The sequence below is a fragment of the Pteropus medius genome, unplaced genomic scaffold (assembly GCF_902729225.1).
Source record: "Pteropus medius unplaced genomic scaffold, Ma_sr-lr_union100, whole genome shotgun sequence".
Taxonomy (NCBI): domain Eukaryota; kingdom Metazoa; phylum Chordata; class Mammalia; order Chiroptera; family Pteropodidae; genus Pteropus; species Pteropus medius.
The window spans coordinates 17,802,695-17,822,922 of record NW_024349519.1 but is presented as its reverse complement, the minus strand read 5'-3'; the positions used below and the strand labels follow the sequence as shown (position 1 = coordinate 17,822,922).

The window sequence follows — 20,228 nt, the reverse complement described above, 5'->3', positions numbered from 1 at the left end:
AAAATAAAAATAAATAAATCAGGATATGATAAATTAAAATAACATAATTAATTAAATAGAATTAATAGCTGTATATTTACCTCTATTTACTAATAACACAGAATGTTCCTTCTCTTCAAGTCTCTATGAATTATTTCCTAAAATTGTCCAGATGAACACAAGGAGAATCTCAATAAATCCCCTAAAGTAGAAATATTACAGACAATATTCTCTGACTATAATGCATTAAGAATAGAAATGTATAACAAAAATTAATATAAGAAAGTAATCTGAAGTTCTAAATTCTTTCTTAATTCTAGTATTGACTCCAGTATTGAAGAGGACGTCTAGGCCAAAGTTTTATAGGTAGAAAGTAAAAATAAGATTTTAGATCCTAAAACCTGTGGTGTATGACAAGAGCTGTGGTTAGAAAAAATTATAGCCATAAATCTTTAATTTACTCTGAAAGAAGAAATTAAATTAAGATTATTAGATATTCAGACTAATATTTTAAAAATTATAGCAAAATTTATTTTATAAGGAGGAAGGAATAAAAAAGGAATTAAGATAAAAGAGAAAACATGGAAACATTAAATAAATTGTAAAATTGATTCTTAGAGAAAAAGTAACAGTAAAATAGATAAGCTATTAGCCTAGCTCTCAATTGGAGAAAGCACAAAAATACAAAATTAAATATGAAGAGGACATAACCAATGATAAAGTATAAGAATGGCAAATACATTGCTGAAAAACTATTCTCATGCTCCTCTATTTCCTTTACACATTTCCAGTTCATCAGTAAATCTATCTGTTCAACCTTCCAGATACATTCCAAATCTGATCACCTTCCTTGGTACTTCTTTTTTTCCACCACCACGATCTCACCTCTACCATTTACCTGTGCAACCCACATTTAACCCCTTGCTTTCCAATTCTTTCTCCACAAAACAACTAGAGGTATCTTTTAAAAATAATAATTAGTTTATGCCATTTTTCATGACACATTTCAACCTTGGCTTCCCATGTCTCCCAGAAGAAACTGCAAAACCCATAATATACTACATGGTTTTTTTTTTTGCTACTGCTCCCACCGATATTTAGCCAGCTGGTCTCCTAGCGAGCACATCCTTACTCGGGTTCATTCCACTTGCTGTTCCTTATCTCTTCTTTCCTCAGATATTAAAATGGCTCATTTCCTTCTCTCATTCACGACAGAATTTTTTTACTTTTCCCCAATTTAAATAGTAACTACTCTCCGCTCCTGCCATTCTCTTTTCCCTTACCTTAATTTATTTTCTTAATATTCACAGTCACCTAACATATATCTAATTTTTAATCCTTTTTTTTTACTAGCATATAAGCTCCAGGAGAACAAGAAATTTGTTTGTTTTGATATTACTCTTTAGATGAATTACTGTTTAGATTAATGCCTGGCACATATTAGTATTTGATAACTATTGATAAATAGCTAATCCCAAATGAATTAATGAATAATGTGATATAATTTGTAATTGGAAAGCCTCCAGAAAAGCCACTGAAAACTTTTGTAAGCAGAGCATTTGGTAAGGTAAATGGTTTTAAAATTAAGGTAGTAATAACAAAAAAGACAAAATATCTAAAAAATAATTTTAACTCTACTGATAGATATCGAGAAAGACTAAAAAGAGTGGAGAAATATACCTTACTCTTGGATAAGAATTAATATTATGAAGAGGTAATTTTTCCTTAAAATTAATGCACGGATTTAATGTACTAATTAAATTTTGTATATTAGGGGTAAATTGACAAAAATGTTTCTGTAATTTTTTTACTGGAAAATAATCAATTGGGAATAATTAAGAAAAAGAGTAATGAGCTGGAAAAAGTTCTTTCAAATACTAAACTTGAAGTTAAGCTATCATAACCTAAAGAATATGAATCACAAAATAGGCTTAAGAAACAAGATATAGATCTAGATTCATATAGACATTTGGTAGGTGACGATGTTAGTATTTTAAATTGGTGAGGAGAAAATAAAGGAGGAAATAGTTTTTCAACTAAAGTTGAAAAATATAAGTGTGGCTCACCTTATTCCTACACCAAAATAAATTTCAGAAAAATCTAAGATTTAAATGAAATTAAAATCACCAAAAAAAAAAAAAGGAAATTTTTATATGAACATAGAAGTCATCGCTATGTAATGAAATTACCAGGAAAGGAAAAGATGGCTGATGCATTGACTATAATTTTTAAAGTTTTGTATTGCAAAAATTATCATAAAGTTGAAGAAAAATCACAAAATGGGAGAATTATTTGCAAGATATATGACAAACAATAAGCTAATTTTTCTTAATACATATAGAACTGAAAGAAATTAATAAACCTCTATAAAATGGGCAAAATGCATGAACAAATACTTCATCAACAAAATACAGCCAACAAACTATGTAAAGTTTCTTTTCATTTCTGATTTAAAAGTGCTTATTAAACAAGAATATATTGTGATAAACATTTAAAAAGTAAATAAGTAACTCAACTTTCTAAAGAGTAGTTTAGAAAAATCATTCAAAATCAAAAGTACATATTGACCCAGAGACTTCCCTTTTAAGAATTTATTCTACACATATATTCCCATAAGTACACAAGATATATGTACAAAGAGTTCAGTTACAGGGTCATGTGCAATAGCAAACAAATAGAAGCAATTTAAATATCTATCAGTAATAACCTGATTAATAAATAATAGTATATTTGATACATGCTACAACATAAATGAACCTTGAAAACATTATGTTAAGTAAAAGATGGTCACTTATGGTATGATTCCATTTATGTGAGATATCCAGAATAGGCAAATGTATATAGACAGAAAGTAGATTAGTGGCTGTCAGGGCCTAGAGGAAGTTTCAGGGACTAGGAGATAATAGCTAAGGAGTATAGGGTTCCTTTTTGGGGTAATGAAAATGTTCTGAAGTCGATTGTAATGATGGTTTCACAACTCTGGGAACATATGAAAAGCCACTGAATTGTCTACTTTAATTAGATGAATTATATGATATGTGAATTTTATCTCAAAGCTGGAAAAGATGGTACCACCAAACAAATTTTAAAATAAATAAACAGTAGTATATTGATTTAGTCAGTAAAAGGAATGGGAAATGCATTGTTGAGGGAAGATATCAAAGATAGATTGTTAATAAAAATGCATGGTACAGAATAATTTGTATGTAGGATCCATTTTTTGTAACAAAAATAAGTAAACCTTGGCCTATTCATGCATAGCTAATTTTTTGGAACAAACATGAGAAATTGTTAGCAATGTTTGCTTCTGTAGCCTGGAACTGGAATTCAATAATGGAGAAAGATATTCTTTTTATTCTATATTCCTCTTATAACCTTCGAAAATTTTTATGAACTTGTATTTACTTTCTTTATTAAATTTTTCAAAATAGTTTAAATTACACAGTATTAACTTTCAATTTTGCTCTGATGTTAATCTATCATTTATTTCCTTCATCATTCTTTCTCTAGAAAGAAATTTCAGTGTTCCTTGTGTATGTGAAAGAAACCTGATTTAAAAACAAAAATCAGATGATGTAAATGAAGAGATATATTTAAAAATCCAAGGTAAGAGAATGAAATCTACTGCTTTTATTCAAGTTTACACACATTGCTAGAAAGTTTTTAAAAGACTGGGTATCTCTTAGGGCTTGCCCATTATTGTCATGCCTAAGAGCACCTTCTGAGAGCTGAGTGTTAGCAATGCAGGTCTTCAATGGACTGAAGGTTTCAGTAAAGACATTTCTTGTTTTTATTGAAGTCCTAACTATGAGAGGTTTTTCACATTCTTTTGTTCATCTGTAAACCAATATATGTTGAGTACTTGTGCAAGGTACTGAGTCAGGCACTGGGTATGTAATGGTGAATAATAATCTAACTTACATTTCTTGAGTCATTAACCATAGTATGGTACTAAGTACTTTATGTATCTTATGTATTCTCACAATAATCCTGTGTTGTGGATACTGTTATTACACTTTTTAACAGAAGTGGAAGTTAGGGCTTAGAGAGATTGAGTAGATTGCTCAAGATTACATAGCTAATAAGCAATAATCTTGGGGTTTGAACCCAGAAAATCTGATTCCAGAACATCTGCTTCTAATCATTATTATGTGTTGTCTTTAAAAGTGCCAGTAATCTCACTATGGGAAAAGGGAACCCTGCTATTCTGTCATTCCTGAGAGTTAACAATATTGCTAACTTGGAGGAGCAAGACAGACTTTTTTCCTGCCCTCAAGCAGTTAATAAATTAAAAAAAAATTAAATATCTACTACGTGCCAGGCACTGCTATAAACACTGAGCCTATAGCAGTGAAAAAGACTAAGATCCCTGTCTATAAAGTAGTTACTTTCTAGTAGGTAAGAGAGCCTAAACAACAGTATGATGCAAAAACTAAATCAACCAACAAAATGAGAAAAAGAATCGATTACAAGAGTAGAATAAATTAGAGGTGACGTATTTGTGACTGAAGGTCAGGTGAATACTCTCTGAGTAGGGGACAGTGGCCAAGACAGTAATATGCACTCAAACTCATTTCCTTTTAGCACTAAGCTAAAAAGCACTTCCCTTTAAATGGGGATAGTGGAATGTGGGCAAAATTGGAAAAATTCTCTTTGAGGCCTGGTGCCAAATCTTTACTTTGATGTTCTATACATTCTTTCTTCATCTCTCTGCTGGATACAGCATATCCAATGAGGGAATCTGAGGCCTTGGAAAGTGATGGAGCCACTATACTGAAAAGGGCAGATCCCTGAATCCTCCGTAGGAAGGCTGACTGTAGAAACTGGACACCAGCTGATTAGACTGTGTCATGACTGAGGGATGAACTTGTTTTTGATTAGCAACTGAGATTTTTGGGTTGTTATGGCAATTTGCACATCTTGATATATATAGTGCTATTTAAACCAACTCTTGGGGGATGAGAAGGATCTAGTGTGAGAAAGAGTGTTTCAAAGAGAAGAAACAGCCTATGCAAAGGATCTGCGGCAGGAAACAAACCTCTGCATATGAGAAACTGAAGCATACCAGTGTGCCTGAAACAGTGAGTGAGGGTGATGAAGTGGGAAAGAAAGGCCTAGGTCCCAACCAGGTGGGTTTTTGTAGACCACAATATGAGTGAGGATTTTATTCTAAATGTAGTAGAAAGCCACCAGTGTATTTTAAACAGGGAAGTGTCACAGTTTACACAGTAAAAATAATACCCTGACTTGTTTAGTGTAGAGTTTGTTAGAAGGGGCAAGACTACAAATAAGAACAGGACAGGCTACATAATTTGTGAGGCCCAGGGCAAAATGAAAATGAAAGGCCCCTTGAGCAAAAATTACTTAAAATTTTAAGACATCAACAGCAGAGCTTTAAACAAAACACAGGTCTCTTCTCAGCATAAGGTCCTATGCACGCACAGATCTCATGCCCATGTAGCCTTTTCTGAATAGGCAGCTCAGTTAAAAGGCTTATAGAAAAACTTAGAAAAGAGATGAGGTTAGAGACTAGGCTGATAGAAGTGAAAATCTGGAGAACCACATGGATTAAGATACATTTTAATGGAAGGAGAGAGCATTTTAATCCACTAAATGGTGGCACGTAATAAGAGGAAGAAGACTTGGGATGACTCCCAAGTCATTATAGCAGGAATAAAGGAGATCAAGAGCTTTCTCCAGGTGGCATGAAACCAAAAGAAGCAGGAGTTATACATACATAAAGTAATGATGAGGCAGTGTCAGTGGTGAATGGTGAAGCTACCTATACCACTTGTGAGGAAGTAACTTCCCCTTGGAAGGGCTGCAGGGAAGGCTGAGCCCATGATGAGATCCAGATTTTAATTAAGGCAAGGAGTTGCCAAGACTTTCATGGAAGACATTTAGGATATAGGTTTCTTTGCTGACCAAAGTATGGGAATTTCAGAGGGCACAGTGTGATGGTGATAAGGGAGGCAGGCAAAGGTGGCTAATGTACGATGATATTCAGCACCAGCGACTTTGTCCTGAGTTTTTTCCCTTGATGTTTTATCAGTGAAAAATGTGGTAGTGAGAATAGTAAAGAGCACGCCCTCTCAGAGTATTCTTAATTCTGTTTGCAATTAGATTCCGACAAAATGGCTTATAGTATGAAAGCAGAAGAAACACTTTATTTACAGGGTTTGATTATTCCTAAAATTCTAGATGAGGAGCTTACTTAGGATGATACTGGACCTCCCATAGTGTCTGAGGCTGTCATAATGTCTTCCTTTCTCAGTGCTTGGGTGGTTAGTGTCACCTAGACTTCGAAGAGCATGTGGTTCATCCAAAGCATATTTTCAAATCTATTCTTAAAATAATTGCAAACAGCCCAAGTTATTAGTTTATAATATGATAGAAAGAAAACAAAACAAACTAGGTTAAGTTATTTTTTGAGCTAGAAGTACAGTTTTGAGAGTATGAATTATTTCACAGTAAGAAGGCAAATCCACACCGACCCAAAGCGAAATTAGATATACAGATACAATGCTGGTGAAATGCTATTTTGCATTGATCTAAATAATATAATTTGCCAGTTTTGTGAGTCAGGCAGATGTAGTTCATTTTGAAGCAGCCTTTGGGTCTTTTCACATGATTTGGCTATTCTTAGATTTCTGAGTCATTCTGTCCTCCATGCTAGTCATTTTTCAATTCCATATTCTCTATTCATGAGGGAGATACAACATTAACTAAATTTGGCTATGTGGTTTAAATCTCTGAACAAACAGGCTATATATTTATTCCTATTCTTAGCAATACCTTAGGACAGGTTCAATGTAAATAAAATATTTGGGCAATACACTTTAACACTGTAGAATTTCTGGTAAGTGTGCCAGGAAACCTTGGCATGCACATTATTGCATAATTGTTTTGATTCAATTTGGTTGTCCTCTTAACAACTAAAATCCCAACATAGCAGGAATACTTGCAAAGGGAACAGAGATGTGGATAACATGGGATGAACCAAAAGACCCTGCCAATGCATCATCCAACAGAAGCAGCGTATCTTAAAGCGTAATGCAGGGGGTACACTGATAGCCCCTATAATAAATTCACTAGAAATGAAATTCCTTCGACAAACTGAAAATGGTAATGAAGTCTTCATTCAGGGTGTTATTATGGAAGCCCAAAAGTATAGGTATAAATAAGATAATAAGGGGGCTAAGGAGTGGAATTTGAGATTCCACCTACAAGGGTCGGTGCATACAGCAGAGGAGGAGGGAGTCCACTTGATAAGTGAAGGATTCTTGATGTTTAATTGTGGTTCTTTGATGCCTACCTGATGAAAGTGGCTGTTCACTAGATTGCTGCTCCTTGAGGATAGAACTGGTGCCTTCCTTATCCTTGTGTCCTCATTGCCCAGTGGAATGCCTGGCACATAATGGACACTCAGTGAATATTTGTTGCACTGAAAGAGACTTCAGTGGGAAGGTAAAGCAGGCCCGTACATACTCTTCCATTATATTGTCCTGGAGTGGGGTTGGGAGACATTGTATTATTACAACCACCTCTTTACATAGCCAACTTTTAGCCTTGTCTCGGCAACTATTCTGAAAACTCCCTGGAAACAAAAATTTAGTCTGTCCCACTTTTTACTTATTGCTCCACTTTTTTTTTCTCATTTTCCATCAGGAAAGTTTAAGGATCATATGTGCCTTAGCTGGCACTGGATAGGTGATCTCCCAGGTGGAGAAGTTTTGATGCAACTTGTCTGGTAAGGGCTATATATATGGCTTAAGCTTCAGACTATTTTCTTTACCTTCAAGGTATATAACCAACTTAGGATAATTCTTGGCCCCTCAGCCTTTACCCCTCCAGTAAAATTGAGCAAGGGGATATTGAACACCAATGCAGCATGCATATGCAGTTTTGTGCTGCTTTGTACTCAACATGTAGTACTCCTGAGAAGCTAGATGTTACAATTCATATGAAGATTTATATTGCTGGAGACCATTTCGTCCACTCCCCACCACCAAGGAGTCACAAGAAAGTGCCACACATCTTATAGGAGAGAATTCCAAGAAAGAAGTAACATCTTCAGGTGCTCAGGCCACAAAAAGTTTAAAATAAATTCAGAAGAGTATCTGCTGGAACTAGTGATTAGGCCAATGGCATTCTTAGTAGGAACAAATTCAATGTGCTGCTGGGAATAGAAGCCAGGATTGTGGGGGTTGTGACATAGAGAAGCAGAAACTGAGGGGAGGTTACACTTTCAAGGAGTTTGATCAATAGGAGAAAGAAAGAAAGGATTTGAGACTACCAAAGGATTTGGGATAAGTAATGGAAGATTTCTTTTTTGGATAGGGCAGACCTGAAAATGTTTAAAAGCTGTAAGAAAATATTCAGTTTTGGCTAACACCATATGTGGATAACCAGAGGCCAAATAGGACCGGGCCATGCCGCGGGTGCAAGAATCCGGGAGCGCCAGTTGGGTGAGGGATGGGCAGGGCCGGCCTTTGGGCTGCAGGACAGGAAAAAGTCCTCTGAGTGGGGAAGAGAAAATCAAAGGCAGGCAGAATTTCGACTTTAATGAATCTAAAGGGGGACTCCTGATTCAAGGCAATAGGATAAAAACAGAGTAAATAAAGCCGTCATAAAAGGCATTAAAGTAGATCTTAGGAAGTAGATCCTGGAGAAATTGCCTGTGCATTGGGAACGTAGCCGCTGCTGTTTCTATATAGCTCCTGTTCCCCCAGAGAAGGAACAGTTAGGAATGCTAACCTGGCTGGGTGAATACAGATGTTGAAGATAATAGAGAGTTTGCAAGAAAGAAAATAAGGTCCTTGAGGACAGGAGGTGGGTTGGCATCCTGACCACAGGTTGAGTAATTAACTTCATTAATATCATGCAAACCACACATGAGATTGTGAATAACTGAGATTCAGCTGGAAGGCATTTTGTATATGCATAGATACACGAGATCTAGGGGGGAAATTCAGCTTGCTTTAAGAGTCCGAGAGAAAAAATATACATGCATTAAAAAGTTTACATATTGGGTTTTTTAAAATACCCAATTTTAAAAAACATTCCAAAATCTATGGTCAAATAGACTTTATATATTTTTATTTAAGTGACCTTTAGTGGTTTTAAAATGCTTATTATTCTTTCTAACTGAAAGGATATTTGTTAACCTGGTTTTCTCTGTACCAAGCCTCCAAAGTGCTCTTCTTAATTTACATTTAATGAAAATCTCTACATTTATGAATTTGTGCTTTCTTTGGATTTAAGTTAATTCTTCAAGAAGAGCGTTAACTCTCTTAAGCTACTGGAACTCCACTTTTTGGAACTGTTATGTTTACTATTAGGGAGTGACCTTGGCACCAAAGAGAACTTGGCCCAGTAAGTATTTTCAACAAAATTACGAATATAATAAATTTTAATCAGAATATTTGGAATAAAAATCCATATTTATAAAATGATTCAATGTGTAAAGGCAAAATAATTATATTTGTGATTTATATTTTGTTACTTTATGTTTCTCTGAGAAGTTCTGGTGCTTTATTGTGCCCATTTATAGTCATTGGTTCCATGAAATCCAGTATTATTTGAATTCAAAATCTAGTATATGGATGAAACTGATCTGGTTTGATGAAATTAAATATCTGGATTCAGAAAGAAAATAAACTCAGTGGAGAGGACAAAAGCAACAAACAAAATTCACACTAGAGATTGTTTCCTTTTCATTTCCTTCTTTTTGGAAAAATGTATTAATAAAAGGTAAGAATTTTTTTCTTAGAATTAGTGTCATTTGCAATGGATGCTTAGTTATTAGATGCTCATATACATGAATGATTACTTTTTTGGAAATAGTAATTTACTAAGTGAAGTTAATGATCTAAAATAGTTCATCAGACTTTGAAATTAGCTCTCTAAAATATAAAGGTTTATTCAAAATTTTTATTGGAACTTTCCGTGTCTCCCATATTTACCAATGTAATTCTACTTTTTGTCTCCCTAGAATTGCATAGCAGGTTTTCCTTACTTTGTAAACGTCTACATTCATGTGTATGAAAGACATTATATATTTATTTTATACTATTTCCAAAAATGTTTTCATTGTTTTGCCTTAAAATTTCAATTAAGGATCTAACTAAGAAAATTAGTTAATAATTTGGATTTTTAAAAAATGCTTCTCTTTAGATAAATCAGCTCTTGCCATCTGCTAATCCATTGATAACTTGGAAAATGAGTAGAGAATTCACATTTTTATTCATTTACATAATGAATGATATGTGATTTATGTTCCATGCTAGATCAACATTCAGGGATCTTGCACCGATCGTCACATATAGTAAGTATATCAATGTCGAACATAGTCAAAGACTTTTAATAATAACAAAAGAACTATTTATAAGGATATTTTATAAAATCAGTGAGTTGTAAAATCTATTTGAAGTATATTGTAAACTATAGTTATTGTGTGATTGAATTAATAAAAGTGTCAAAAAATTACAGATTCAACACCACTGGGCCTGATTCTCTATTTCCAGCCAGAAAGGAACTAGAATATGTTTTCATAAATGTGAAGTACATAAGAATTCTCTCTCTCTCTCTCTCTCTCTCTCTCCTGTATCTTCTTTCCATTTGTCACTGAGCAGAGAAATTATCCAATAGGCACTGGTAGTCTTTGTAACTCTTTAGAGAAAGATTTATGCCCATTAACTTCAAAAGGATCAGAAGTATAACCTTCCTCCAAGGAGAGAAAAGCTGAACATGTAAAAGGCATGAATTCTATCTAGGTGTATTTATTGATTCAATCAACAAACTAAAATTACATATTTTGTTTTTACCATTCATTCAACTCTCTGGAAAGTGCGACAGTGTACATAAGAATTATAAGCTAATTTATTTAGAGACATGTGATAAGATACAAGTACCGGATTTCCCATTCTACCTCCTCTCTCATTTGTGTACTTTGTAGACCTGTAATCCAGCCCCACTGTGACCATCTGGACATTGTTCAAAGGAAGGCCCTCAATGGCTGAAGACAGGAAGAAATTGAGAAAAGCAATGATTGGGTAAAAGCAGTTGCCTAGCCCACCATCATATAGTTATCATCGTGTGTGTGTGTCTGTGTGTGTCTGTGTGTGTCTGTGTGTGTGGTGAGAACTTTTAAGATCTTAAGATCTACTCCTTTAGCAACTTTCAAGTATACAGTACAGTAAACTATGGTCAGCATGCTGTATATTACATGCCCAGAGTTTATTCATCTTATAACTAGAAGTTTGTACCTTTTGGTCATCTTTTACCCATCTTCTCTCCCCCATCTCCCACCCCTGACAACCACCAATCTGTTCTCTGTTTCTAAGAGGTTTGTTTTTTGTTTTTTGTTTTTTTTAAGATTCCACATGTAAGTGAGATCATACAGCATTTGTCCTTCTCTGTCTGACTTATTTCAGTTAGCATAATTCTCTCATGCTTCATCCATGGTGTCATAAATGGCAGGATTTTCTTTTTTTTAGTGGATGAATAATATTTCATTGTATATTTTTCTTAATCCATTTGTCTTTTGAACAGTCAAGCTGTTTCCATGTCTTAGCTACTGTAAACAATGTGGCAGTGAACATAGGGGTGCAGGTATCTCTTCAAGATAGTGACTTTATTTCCTTCAAATATATACCCAGAAGTAGAATTGCTGAATCATATGGCAATTTTATTTCTAATTTTTTGAGGAAACTCCCTATGCTTTTCAATAGTGGCCCTATCAATTTTCAATCTCACCAGTGGTGCACAAGGGTTCCCTTTTCTTCACACCCTCATCAGCATCTGTTACCTCTTACTTTTTTGGTACTAGCCATTCTGACAGGTGTGAATTGATATCTCACTGTGGTTTTAACTTGCATTTTCCTGACCATCAGTGATGTTGAGTACCTTTTCATGTACTTGGCCACTTGAGTATCTTCTTTGGAAAAAAGTCTATTCAGATCCTTTGCCCATTTTTAAATTGGCTTGTTTTTCTGCTATTAAGTTTCTTATATGTTTTGGATATTAACTGCCTATCAGATAAATAGTTTGCAAACATTTTCTCTCATTTTGTAGGTTGCTCTTTTATTTTGTTGATCATGATTTTTTGCTATGCAGAAGCTTTTTAGTTTGATATAGTCCCACTTACTTACTTTTTTTATATTTGCTGCTTGTGCTTTTGGTGTCATATTAAAAAAATCATTGCCAAAATCAATATCAGGGAAATTTTCTCCTATGCTTTCTTCTAGGAGTTTTATTGTTTTAGGTATTACGTTTAGGTCTTTAATCCATTTCGATTTAATTTTAATAAGTGGTGTAACATAGAGATTCCATTTCATTTTTTTGCATGTAAATATTCAGTTTTCTCAATGTCATTTATTGAAGAGACTGTATTATATCCATTAAGTAGTCTTGGCTCTCTTGACAAATGCTAGTTGACCCTATACTCATGAGTCTATTTCTAAGCTCTTGATTTTGTTCCATTGGTCTTTGTGTCTATTTTTATGCCAATGCCATATTGTTTTGATTACTGTATTTTGTAAAGTAATTTGAAATCAGGAAGTGTGATGCCTCCAGCCTTGTTCTTCTTTCTTAGGATTGCTTTGGCTGTTCAGTCTTAGTGTTTTCCTGTTCTCTTTTTCACTTATTTCTGCTCTAAACTTTCTTTCCTTCTACTAACTTTGAGCTGTTTGTTTTGATTTCCCAGTTCTTTAGGATATAGAGTTAATTTATTTGAGATCTTTCTTGTTTCTTAATGTAGGCATTTGAATTTTCTTAGAACGACTTTTGCTGCATCCCATAAGTTCTGCGTTTCCATTTTCATTTATCTTAAGATGGGGGTTTCCTTGGATGTAACTGCTCTCTTTTCTCTTGCTGCTTTCAAAATTCTTTCTTTGCTTTGACTTTTGACAACAATTATAACATGTCTCAATGCAGCCCTATTTGGATTTAATTTATCTGGGGTCTTTTGTCCCTCATGGATCCGGATGTCTATTTTTTCTTCCAGGTTTAGGAAGTTTTCAGGCATTATTGCTTTAAATGTACTTTCTGCCCCCTTTTCTTTCTTTCTTTTTTTCTTCTGGAATTGGATATTATTTTTGTTTGTTTATTTGTTGTTTATTTTTTATTGTGTCTCATAAGTCCCATAGGCTTTCTTCATTCTTTTTCATTCTTTTTTTCTTTTTCTCTCCTGACTGTATAATTTCAGATGTCCTATCATCTAGGTCATTGATTCTTTCTTCTGTATAGCAGAATCTTTTGAAGCTCTCTATTGAATTCTTCAATTCAGTCACTGTATTTTTCACTTTTCTAATGGCTGTTTCTTTTTCTTTTGATGGTATCTATTTTTTGTTGAACTTCTCATTTGTTTAAGAATTGTTTCCCTAATTTCATTTAATTGTTTGTCTGTGTTCTCATAGTTCTCTGAATGCCTTTGAGAGGATTATTCTGAATTCTTAGTTTAACAGTTTATAGATATCCATTTCTTTAGGGTCAGTTATTACAACTTTATTAGTTTACTTTTGTGGTGTCACGTTTACCTGTTTTTCATGATCCTTGATTTCTTACATTGGTATATACACATTTGAGTAAGTGGTCTCCTCTTTAAGACTTTACAGGTTTGCTTTGGTGGAAACAATTCTTCACCAGTCAGGTCAGTTTGCGTTTCTGGCCATGTCTATTAGTAATGTCCTTGGGCAGGTGGGGCTTATTATCAGGGTCTATTTTTGGGTGAGGTCACTGTCTTGAGCTCTGGGACTGGGGTTGGGGGGAAGTGCCTCTGGCTGAGAGCAGTTGTATAGGATTCCTGGCTATCTTCCCTGCACAAGAGAGGCTGTAGGATGGGCTCTGTGGCTGCCTGGGTTCCATGGTCAGACTTACTTGATAGTCAGGACTATGTAGTATACTCAGCATTAACTGGGGCTTTGAATTAGCCTCCCAGTCCTGGTGGGGCAGCAGGATAAGCCCAGGACTTGCATGGCTTGTTGTTTTGGGACCCGAATCAGACAAGACCATGCACTGAATTCCCTGGCCAGATAGGGATGTTAGTTTTCCTCTGCAGATGGGAAAAGCCATGAGCTATGCTCTCTGTTCAAGTGCCACTCTAAGCAGGACTATTGGACAGGCTCTGCAGCTTCCTGTATGCTCTGGTTAGGTTTCTCAGTAGGACAAGTTGCATGCTGTGTTCAGCAATAGGCAGGACTACAAATTAGTTTCCTTGCCCAGGCAAAGCAGAATAAGTTCCAATGCTAGGAAGGCTCCTTGTTTGTGGTCTTGACTCAAGCCAACCCAGGCCACTAGTTCCCTGGCTGAACAAAGCCACTGGCTTTACTCTGTAGATTATCAGCTCTGCCTGATGGACTCTGTGCTCAAGCATTGCTGGGCTATACAGCTTCCCAGTGTTCTGGTCAGGTTTCTAGTCAGGCAGGCCTGGGAACTGCACTCAGCGGTGGGTGGGGCTATGATTTAGTTCTGCCAGAGCAAAGCAGGGGAACCCTCAAGCCAAGCAAGGCTCTTTGTCTATTGTGTATGTTAGTTTTCACTCATGATATCGCCTGTCCTTGTGTACCTGATTTTGTTTGACTTTGTGATAATATTTTATGAAAATTTGTTTGGAAAAACTTTGATAACTTTCACATGATATCCTTCATAGAGTATTTTCTTTTGCTTTTTCAAATCACAAAGGTGTCCTACCATTCCAGAAACACTTGAAATAAGATTCAAGAATTGAACTTTCTTGGATTATAGAAAATGGGTTGTTCAAGAGAGGGTTTACTTACTTCCAGCTGACTTTATATGTATAATCCTTTATAATGGGTAAATTATTAAAGTTCCCTCTCCTAGCACGTTCTTGATTTTTACTAGCATTTTCTCAGTCCCATAGGCCACCACAAGCACTGCTCAGCCTTTCACCTTCTCCTACAGGAATAGCTAGTAGTCTTAGGTTTATTATGCTTCGAGTGCCTGAGCCTATATGTCTGGTTTCTTGTCTTCTTTCAGATCCTGGTTTAGCAAATCTTGAGGTATCTTTTCAACTCTTCGATGTATTTGAGAAGAATTTTGTCAATAACCCTATGTTCATCATTGATCCTTGGTTTATATGTTGTATCATTTTGCTGCTCTTTTTCTTTATCTTCAAGTTAAGAATTATTTATAACTTTAAGATATGTTGATGAAATTTAGAATGTTAGGGAAATATGTCCATAGTGACATCAATATCCAAGGTTATAAGACTATTTTAACTAGAGAGCTTCACAAACATTTTAATTATGCACATCTGTTTTCCATATGAATTATAAGATTTCTTTCTAGAAAATTTTAAAATATCAAGTATAATCTAGAATTTGTTAAAAAAATGAGATACTGAGATATACAGGTTCTTTAGGAAAAAATAAGTAAATATTTATAGTAAACTCATATTAAAATGAGTATATAAATTCAGAATTTTAGACATTTTTATTAGCTCTTCATGAAAGTTTTTAGATCAATGCATGGCATAGTTTTAGATAGTTGAATTAATTTTTTTCCATTTTTGAATTAAATGTATTTCTTCCATTCAAAAAGAGTTTAGGATTGCATCTTCCTTAAAAAAAAAAAAACAACAAAAAACAAAAAACAAAAAACAAAAAACACTTTAATTTAAATTTTACCATATTAGCTACAGATCAAGTAAATGGTATTTTGAGAGGAATTTTTACTATCTACTTCTAATGAGCAAAATACTGCAATGCTAGTTGGACAAAGCAGGAAACCAGTAAGCTACTTACTTTAATAACAAGTGAGGATTAAGATAAGGAGTTCCATTGAATATTACATATGGTGAACTCTTAAGGCACTGTCTCTTTTAGCAATGCTTTAGCACAAGATTGTCTTGCACGGAAGTATATTGTAAATGTTACATGATTCCCAATATAGCATCAAGCTGCAGCCCTGGAAAAGCTTCTATTTATATATCTTAGAAACGGCTTTTACCAGGAAATGTTTTGCCCTCCTGACCAGACTTCTGCAGGGGCACAGGGAATGACCTAGGGCTTACTCATTAAAATAAAATGCATGATAAAATGATTTTAAAATATAATTAGGACATTAAAAGGGGAAGGTAGAATCACTACCAACTGTCGTAGAACTCCAAACCGAGAGATCTGAACCAAGACACTACATTCATTTAAAATAAACCTTACCCAACAGTGTAATCTTGAGAGTATTCAGCTTGGTCTTCATCAGTTCCTTCAAATTTTGCCTGACTGTTGGTTCTCTTAAGTAAAATTGAAGTTAGCTGCTGAGGGTTAAGAATAAGTTTGTTCCAAATAAGTCACGTCTTGACTTATCTACAGTAAAGAAAAAAGTGTACTATTATGACACATAGTTGAGCTACTGCATTTAAATAGAATAAAAGCTATCAGTAAAATCTCCTGGTTCCTGATAACTGTAATTTTACAAGACGTAAGTAAAACGTATCTAAGATAAGCACTTAACCAATATGTATTTCTGAGTCTTTTTCTCTGTACTGATCTGTATTTTTCTTTCTTTTAGAATGAATGGTTTAAGAATCAGAAGTCTTTGTGATTTGGGGATGATTTGAATGGGGTGTGAAGGAGTACCTAAAAACTTGGAATTTTTGTTTCATCAAAAATGTTTGAAATAAAGCATTTAAACTATATCAAAAAATAAGAGTATAAAACAAAATGGAAATATCCCTGTAGGTTTTTACATTTAAGCCATCACAATTAAAAAACAAGCAAGAGAAAAGATACTAAGGGAATGTTCAAGTCTGAGCCAGTGTGGACCAGATGCGCATGTGCTAGAGGATGTGTGCCTTATACATGAAAAACCATTGGGAAGAAAGGCTAAGCAAGAGAAACCACTGGGGAAGAAGGATTATATGATGTATGCACTAATGAAATTTTATGATGTTGAACATGCATAACCATTCTTCACTATTTGATGTAAAAGTTTGGTGCTCAGGTCCACCATTTTTTACTTCCCTGTTCATCTTCTGCCTTAGTGGTCTTATTGGGCTTTAATTATAATATTTCATGTTATATTAAGAGTGTTTCATGTTCCAGGCATACTTTAATGTGTCAACTCTTTAAATCTTCTTATCAAACCTGTGACAGAGATAAAGAAACTAAAGCACACGAGCGGTAAAGTTCTTTGCCCAAGATCAAATGGCTATAAGTGGTAGCCTCGCTTCAGGGACTGTTTCTACATCACTTCTGGCTACATGCCCTACTCAGTGACAGTGACCGCAAGACCATGAAGGAAGTCTTGCTGCATTTTTTAATAATTGCTTAGAATCCCTAGGACACTTAAGATTCAAAGTAACTTCTAGCCTTAATGAACAAAACTCACTTGCCTTTATGTTTTCTGACTTAAAAAATAATTAAAGCATCCCCTCATATTCCGCCTTAAAAAAAAAAGACATTTTATAGACTATAAAACATCTCATAATACTGCTATGTTCCAAGAACTATTCGATACACTCTATCATTTACTCTTTGGAGGAATTTGAGGTTAATATTACTATTTCTATGTTAATAAATTTCAGTAAAGACCTGAGATTTAAACTCAGTTTTTTTCTGATTTCAAAGTAAGTATTCACTTACAAATTATTACAAAGTTATACTGATTAAAAATTATGAGATATTTATAATATTGAATACCTCTGGGTGAAGCTATCCAAATTAGGCTATATCCAGAGGTGGAATCTGACACTGGACAGTTTGAGGAAATTCTTCTGCTGGCAGGCAGACGAAGCCCTCATTTAGAGATGGAACTACTATGCGATTTCTGTAGGAATACTATTTCCATACCTTCCTCTATCCTAAGAAAAGAACAAGAGGGCAGACCAGCCTGTGGTTAAACTCGATAGATAAATATTTTTTTGCAATTTGATGTAGGTGGAATTTCTTATATCACTATTCTCTCAGTGGGGAGATACTAATGGGAGACATTAGTGGTGGTCTTAATTATGCTTAGAAATTTACAATACTACATACATATGCACACACACAAATGCAAACATGGAAGCACTAAGGTAGCAAGCAAAGAAAAACTAAGGTGATTTTCAGAAGATTGAAAACAAAGTAGTCAAGGCACTTGGCTTCTATGCATGTAATTCCCTAGAAAGCTATTGGACAAAAATAGAGAATGGCTCTGACTATGATGAGAAAGAGTGGTAGAAATTGTATCAGGTTGATTTGGTGGCTGCAGCTAAAGTCTTACATAATTGGAGCAAAAATTGAGATAAAAATCGAGTCGCTAGACACCTGGAGGCAAAACTGATTATGAGGCAAAACGAATAATATTTGTTGCCAAGATCATAGTTAAGGTCTTTCTGGATGGACCACTGCCAAAGTCTACCAACAAATACCTAGCATTGCATTTGCTCACAGGCCAAATTGTGATAAAGGCACACTGCTCCTGCCTTCTCAGCAGATAATGAGGTGCAAATGCAATAGGGAGACCTTAGAACTCACCATATTTTGTCATTTCAAAATAAATGGTATTATTAGAAGAAAAGGACTACAGGAGTTACTAAACAAGGCTATTCAGTTTGTGAGATTCCCTAAGGCTCCTACATCTGTCATCTGTCACATTTTAATGTATGTGAAAATGTTGGTTGTTGAAATGTTTCATAATAGTATGATTAGTTATAAACAAAGTCATATTTCTCTACATTTCTTATTAACCATAACCAATGGAATAAAACCAATAACAAGACCCAGTTTTAACCTATTCTATGCTAACTTGATTAAGACAGAGCCAAGCACCTGGAAGTAATTATATATATCTATGTATCCATATATCTTTATCTCTATAGATATATAGATATATTATTTTTATACATAGATATGGCCAGTGAAAAATATTTTCAATTCAGGAGGCTATAAGTCAATATTAAGATGACTTTCTGGAAACTCTATGTTGGAATAATTGTTTATATTCCAAGTTACTTTTCATTCACCAGGCACATTGATTAGGTAACATGTAGCAGTAGTTGAGCTGGAATTACTTAAAAATGATTAAAATGCTAGATTAAGTAACTTGGACACAAGTTGTAAGGGATCACAGAGTTGGGGGACTCAATCCAGGCTGGGTATCAGGGAAGGAAAAGACATTTGAACCTGTCTTTCCTGCCATAGTAAGAAATTGAAATTCTATTTTTTTAAAGTCATGAGAAATGATTTAAAAAGTTTAAATACTGTGGTCAAAATTGCTAGGATGCTGATTTAGATTGGTGGACCACTCTGGTTACAGTGGAGAATGTATTTGAGAGGAGAAGACTGGAGACTGCACAAGAAATAGAAAAATAAACCCAGAAAGTCAGCAGTCTAGGAGTCTAAATAAGGTTTATTCACTAATGTGACACAGAACTCCACACCAGGTGGCACATCTTAAGAGAAATAGATGACAGCATTCCATCTTTTCTCTATATTTGAAGCCTGGGCATTAGATAGACAGAGGTCACTGTCGTCTCCCTGAGTTATTCATAAACTTTATCTATTTTTCACTGAGAGACACATATAAATGCCCAACAATAAGATATTAGAACTTTGCTGATGTAAATGTTGGCTATACTGAACTATTGTCTTCTTGCTCATGTCAGCATCTGTGCCTCTGCTCATGTTCCTTTCTCCACCCAACTGTCCTTCCTCCCTGGTCTGCCTAGAAAACTCTAGTAATTTTTCAAGTCTAACCTCTGGTGATACTCCCTCCATAAAAAATCTTCTTTTTCCTCCTTTGACTATCGTCTTTCTTGTGCCTGTAAATACTTCCATTGTAATGTGACTGCTTACTGATTCCTTACTAAAGGTCAAGCACAATGCAGAAATATTTTTTATAGACATAATCTGGTAATAACCCTACTGTTTACCCCCAGATTATAGGTGTTGAAACTGAGAATCTCAGACATGCTGTCACTTGCTCACAGTCTGGTGGTTACAAAGTTAAGACTGAAGTTTGAACCTGGGTATGTCAATCTCCAATATTTATGTGGTTTTACTAATGCCAAACTGTTCAGTTTCTTTTTCATATTTCATACTGTAAGAAATCTGAGATCTAAAATGTCATCTATACAGCCCTATCATTCCAGCAAATAATGGGAGCCCACAAATTATTATTTGAATGAGTGAATGTTTAGAGCAATATGACTGTGCCAGGGAGGCTCTACAGTAGCTAGACTTCCACGTAACTGCAATGGGGCAACATAGCGTCAAATCAGTTTTTTAAAGAATACACTGAAGCTTAAT

The 20,228-nt window shown here is 34.8% G+C and overlaps 1 protein-coding gene across 2 annotated transcripts in view; it reads left to right on the top strand.

Annotated features, from left to right (window-relative positions):
- The first annotated feature begins 3,566 nt into the window (after positions 1 to 3,566).
- LOC120618386 (uncharacterized) overlaps positions 3,567 to 20,228 on the top strand; it is a 192,344-nt gene continuing 175,682 nt past the window's right edge. The window contains exons 1-3 of one of the 2 annotated variants that reach the window (XM_039882561.1): positions 3,567 to 3,585; positions 10,156 to 10,306; positions 19,859 to 19,948. The gene's annotated coding sequence lies outside the window, so the exon portion shown is untranslated. Of the gene's footprint in view, positions 3,586 to 10,155; positions 10,307 to 15,574; positions 19,949 to 20,228 lie in introns of those variants that run through there. The other variant, XM_039882562.1, reaches the window with a different exon arrangement.